The sequence below is a fragment of the Pygoscelis adeliae genome, unplaced genomic scaffold, assembly GCF_000699105.1.
Source record: "Pygoscelis adeliae isolate BGI_AS28 unplaced genomic scaffold, ASM69910v1 Scaffold38, whole genome shotgun sequence".
Taxonomy (NCBI): Eukaryota; Metazoa; Chordata; class Aves; order Sphenisciformes; family Spheniscidae; genus Pygoscelis; species Pygoscelis adeliae.
In genome coordinates this window covers 22,228,733-22,234,910 of record NW_008825614.1, presented here as the reverse complement: position 1 = coordinate 22,234,910, position 6,178 = coordinate 22,228,733, and the positions used below count along the sequence as shown (strand labels likewise).

General features: G+C 42.5%; 1 protein-coding gene across 3 annotated transcripts in view; it reads right to left on the bottom strand.

The window, feature by feature from the left end:
* The window catches only part of TSNARE1 (t-SNARE domain containing 1), a 530,032-nt gene that overhangs the window by 252,763 nt on the left and 271,091 nt on the right, over window positions 1–6,178 (bottom strand). The gene's annotated exons all lie outside the window — the stretch shown is intronic.

Sequence of the window (6,178 nt, the reverse complement as noted above, 5' to 3'; positions counted from 1 at the left end):
TGTCTTTCCTGTGCTGAGGGCTCCAGAGCTGGACACAGTACTCCAGGGGGGGTCTCAGCAGAGCAGATTCGAGGGGCAGAATCACCTCCCTCGACCTGCTGGCCACGCTGCTTTGGATGCAGCCCAGGATACGATTGGCCATCTGGGCTGCAAGCGCACATTGCTGGCTCATGTCCAGCTTTTCATCCACCAGTACCCCCAAGTCCTTCTCGGCAGGGCTGCTCTCCATCCCTTCATCCCCCAGCCTGTAGTGATACCGGGGGTTGCCCCGACTCAGGTGCCAGGACCTTGCCCTTGGCCTTGTTAAACCTCAGGAGGTTCACATGGACCCACCTCTTGAGCTTGTCCAGGTCCCTCTGGATGGCATCCCATCCCTCTGGCGTGTCGACCACACCACTCAGCTTGGTGTCATCTGCAAACTTGCTGAGGGTGCACTCGATCCTGCTGTCTATGTCATTGATGAAGATATTAAACAGTACCGGTCCCTAGCTAGTTAACACGTGCTAGTTAGCTAGCACGTGTTTAATGACAATGGTTGAGAGAGCATCATCTGGAGTGAAACAGGGAGCGAGTCAAAATGACACTGAAAACGCTAAAACAGCACTGGGCCATTCAGGGGAGAGCCTCTCAAACTCCCATTAATAAAACTTTTCAGTGCTGACTGGCGTGACACTGCCAGTTTGAAGGCAACATGTTAAGGATGAGGAGATTGCCTATGAAGGGTTTTGACGTGAAGGCAAGTAATTGCGGTTTGGAGCAATGCATAAGTTGTGGAGGCCACAAGGGGACAGAAAGGGGAGGCATGGGTAAATCAATATGCAATGAAAACACTCACTGCATGAGTCTGCTGGGATAGGCTGCTTTTTGTTCTTAATACTTGCTAAGGCTTCTCCGTATTTTCAAAGAGGCCAGCTGTTATTTTCACATATCCCTTATTTTGCCCTCAGGCTTGTACAGTTTCCCACAGAATTTACCCTTAATTCACCTTACTCCTCCTCTTCCCTAAATGTCAGTGAAGACTAAAGAAAATTTTTGTGATCAAATCATCACATCAATAGGGCTGCAGCTGTACAAGGACATGGAAGATGCCTGTTCTCAGGCACTGAAACTGCAGGTATGCACTTCATTGCATTCACATCATTAAGTCCCCTTACCCTCTGAAAAGGGTGGCTGCATCGAAACTGCTTATGGAGAACTTGTTAACTCTCAAACCATGTCAATATTTGGGCAAGCACTGGCTAATCTGGGTCAAAACTGTGCCAGGGTATGCTCTAACAATTTAGAAGTGTAATGAGTCAGTTTTAGTGTCCTTGGTACTGTTTAATTTACTAGTGTAGAAATTATCTAGAAATTTTCCATCAGCACTTGTAACCTCTGAACTGGATCCATGGGGCTTTTGACACGTTTCTTCTGTTCAGCTTTGGTACACCACCAAGATCCTATATACTTTCTGCTGCTGTAGGAAAAAGGAACTAACAAATGGGAAATAATTGAGAATAGAGCACTGAAGTGACTGAAAAGCAAGGGAGACTGACTTGTGAAGAAGAGGATAACTGTTAGCATTTAAGCAGTTTAAAAGCCAAAGGGAAAGAAGAATTATTTGTAGGGTCCAGTAGAGTTTCACTAGGTATAAAGAACTGAGAATGAGAAAGGGATCTTTAGCGAGAACAGAGGGAAGCATTTCATCAACACTGAAGCCTGCTGGACCGTGAAATAGTCTCCCGAAATAAATGGTGGCAGTCCTACAGCTCAGGTCATTTTAAATTAGACTGGCCAAAATACTCGAGCGGATTCTTTAGGGAACAACTCAATATCGAGTCCCAGGGATGGTCATGTCTACCTCACAGGCAGCTCTGCTGCTCATGATAATTAGGCTCCACCACGCTGCCATGAAAGGAGTGGTGTTCAACACTCACATGGCACCAGATCCTTCACTTATTGTGCTTGTCATGATATCGCATTATTTAAACATTACTCTGAGTCAAACAGTCTCTGTGAAGAGGCAGGCAGAGCCCTCATAAGTCAAAACCCTGGACTATTGAAACTGATGAAAGATATAAAATAGCTTGCATGAAACCTTCTAAACTGCTAGCATCAGTGAGAGATTTTACTGAAAATACCTCTCAGCAAGAAATGATACATAGTAATGACTGAACAAAGAACATGTCTGAACTAACAAACACACTGACAGACTCTGTGGGGCTTTTTTTTTTGTTTTATTTTATTGTATTTCATTTTCTGTCTGCTTACAAATGCTTGACTGACAGGGGTGGAGGCTGGCATCTATCACTTCTCTTCAAAACAGATAGGGAATGAACATCAACATTTCTCAACACCGACCCAGAGGGAACAACCTTTCCTAAAAACAAAAGCATTTCCCTCACACCTGTTGCCACACCCTATCCAACTCTCCTTCTCTTTTGCCAGGAGAAGCATCGACTAAAATGAAGTTCTGTTGGCATGTTTTGCTTTCTTCAGGATATCCTCAATTGATGATTAGAAACTGGATGGAGGTATTCTCGCCATATATTCACTTGCCAAAAGTTAGCAAAGCGTCACCAGACAGCATTGGCTCTCATGCTCTGATGACCATATATTACTGGAGAAAATGGTCCACCTGCTCACATCAGCCAAGATAATGCCTGAGTTATGCATAAATACAAAAAGAAAGAAATGGAAACCTGTGGAAATACCCCAGGGAGCAGGAGGTGGGGGTGTCCTTCTTGCTATTTACTGTGTCTTCTGACCGAAATGAGGAAGGCACATGCTAAACAACTTATCCTCCCAATTCCCTCTGAGATGTAGGATGAAGCTTTCAGCCTTGTTTTATAGGTAAGTGACTTAAGATCAGTATGACCAGTACCCAGGGCACATAAGGAGTTGATGGCAGAGTTGACACTTGAACTAATTTCTCCAAATGCTTTCCTAGCACCCTTCCACTGGGCCACTCTCCATGGCTGCACAGGCATCTGCAACTGATGGTCTCTAGTTTGAAATGTCTGTCCATCCAGTAGCGATTAATCATTAAACTGTGTTTCAGCTAGACTTACCTTGTATTTATTTGATCTGAATGACTAACTTCCAGACTGCTAAGTAATTTGGTAACTGCAATTATCTGTATAAACTGACTGGCATCTGCTGGTTTTCAGGGCTGAGAGGTGATGTGGTTGGTCCTGGTAGTGTCAGGTTTGGTAGCTGACAAAATGGGCAGCTGCCTACCTCCATGGGCTGAGCTCTTATTGCTGTTGCTCCTCCTGTGGGGGCGGAGAGAAAAAGGAGCGTAGGGAAGTCAGGATTGATGAAGTGAACCTTGCTATTTCAGGGACAACCATTCCCAATACCAGGAGCAAGCCCTGCTTTCCAAATCTGCCCTTTCCCTGGTATACTTGTGTCTCAGCTATTCCCCACTCTTCATGGTAGGAGAATGTCCGCTGCTGTGTTAGCAGCCCAGGAAGCACAGGAGTGGGACAGGAGACTGCTATAAGAAAGGAAAGAGGGTTGTGGAGAAGGTGGGATGACCTGGTGGTGACTCCAAGGAAACGGTGGTGGGGTCTGGGAGGGGTTCATCTCATCTTCCTTTTTCATCACCTCTGGAGAAGCTAGCTGCATGGGGAGGATCACTGGAGGCTTTCTGAATCAATATGGCATTTAGCATCTTTTTTTTATAGGTCTTTCCAGTCACCAGATGAAATTCTGAAGTTCTCCATTCAATGGTTATCCGTTTCTCCTCGAAGTTTTATCTCCTTCCATTTTTCACATGACCACAGGTGCCAATGAAAGGCATGGATGCTAAATTATATATATTTGCTATGACAGAGCCTGTGCCAGCACTGAGCACTGACAATGCACATTACAGTTCAGCTCATGTATTTCTGATGGCACATTTTACAGTGCTATATATAAAGTTGTTATGGTATCTATTATTCACTGCCAATACAGTTCAAGTTAAAATAGGTTTTATATAACAGTTCAAAGCAATATTTTAAGAAATAACACTTGTGTCAAGGCTGCTGTGTCCTACCAGATTTTGACATTTCCAAGCAATAAAGATCTTTATCCAAAATGTAGGGTTTTGGCGAGACATCTCCCTTGCAGACTTCTCTATTTTTAATCTGCAAGCAATAGCAAAAGAAGTACATTTAAATAAAATGAACAGCCAGCCGAACTTTTGACATGGCTGTTATCTTTCTAGGTAGAAACTGTGAATGCTGAAAAATGCCTCAAGGGATGTTCATGACAGAGAACAATGTCTCATTAACCTGAACCTCTGAAGAGATTCTGAAGATGTGGAAAACACACAAGTGGGAAAGAGCCATTGGAACATTAAGAAGATATCTGTTATGGGCACAATTTTGTATCTGTTTTTCAGGACACAAGACGGGAAGAGGATTTATTTCCTCATTTCTTTAGCAATGAAAAAGGTTTTATATTTGTTCTTGCAAAAAGGGAAAATTCAATGTCTCTTAAAAAAAAAGGCCCATTACTGGTACCAGCATCATGAGCTTCTCCAAAATTGTGTGCTAATCGATGTGGCCCAGAAGATATGATGTTCTAGCAATGATCTGTGACCTCTTCTGTGCTGCTCAAGAGCTACATGTTTCTGATGCTAGATATGCAGAAACGTAAAAATCCCAGGAAGACCAATCTACTTGCATAAGACATATCTTGCACAGCTCTGTTCTTCATTCTGGTCCCCAAAGAGCAAAGGAGAACAAATGCTATACATCAATTTGGCAATAAATTTAGTTTATTAGCTGTGTTTGACAGTTAGAAATAATGTTTCCTTTTAACCTTCTTGGTTACTTATTGGTTTTGAAAACATATTAGAAAAAATTTGTAAGGGTGACTATGAGCTCATCAAGTCCCTTCTCTGTATACCCACAGCTTCTAATGAAATCAGGGAAGTTTTAATGTGCAAGATGAGTCCTTTCACAAGAAATATGTTTGTGTGGGTCAACAAACAGAAAAACAAAACCCAGTGAAAATGATTTAAAAGCACCATCTGCTTATTCAAATACAGCTGGGGAGAGGTACGACACAGTCCAAAAATCCGTTTCATTTTCATTATATTTGTTTCAAAAGAAATGTTAAATAAAATACTATTGGTCCTAAATGTTTTCCTCCTGAGGAGAAATGTTTAAGCTACATTTGAAATAATGCATGTGGAATGCAGTCCTCCTTACAGGATGAATATGGATCTTGGAGAGCAAAGCAGAATGAATGGTGTTATGGTGCAGATGATAGGGAAAAAGCAGGTAAAAAGAAAGTGCACACATTCTTAGGAAGCAGAAGGCTGAACAATATTGACAGCTTAAATTGAATAAGTTATTAGCTGCATAAGTTGAGTAAGTTATTCAGAGGTAAATTCATATTAGGCAGAAAGGTATACAGGATCTACCGAATCAATAGATGCACGACCTGCCCAATACGTGAGTGTTGCATTTATTTAGAAGTTATGTGGGGCTGGGACTGGATTCACTTAACTCCCCCAAAGTACCCCACCATGGCCACGTGGTCCAGTGCAGCCTCATGCAGAGATATCGGCTTGTGGCACAGAAATGGGATTTAACCAGCAAAATAAGGATCTCTCTAAGGAGACACGACTGCACCTCTTGATTTTCCAAAGTTGGTGCGCTTGAGGCTGGCTTGGGGTTTGTCATTCTCCACTGCCTTAATGGGCAAACACCAAATGTGTTTGGGTTTTTTTTTTTCTGAGGAGGACAGGAGGCAACATAAAGATGGAAAGAAAAAGGCAGTGACTATGTTTCAAACAAAAGCATCACAATAATATCCTTTGTGTCCACAACACCATTTCAGAAATACCTTTGCATTCATCCTTCTTGAACATCAAAGTGCAGGAATATCCCAAAACATGCATTCTCTTGCAACAAAGTTCCCTAGAGTTTGTCCCGGTGGATGCAAAGAGATTCCTCAAGTATGAAAGGACAATTCACACCCAAGGATACTCAGTGTGAGAACATTCTTTAACAATTTCATCTCTAACAATGCACGCAAGTCCACAAAGCTCAATCATCTCTGTTCAGCAAACCATAACAGAAATTAGACATACAGTAACCTCGACACACTCCTGTAAAACTATCAAAATTTCTTACTTACGGTGTTGAATCATACGTAGCTATCACAGTTTGCGAACAGAGGTCAAAGCCTCAAAGCACCG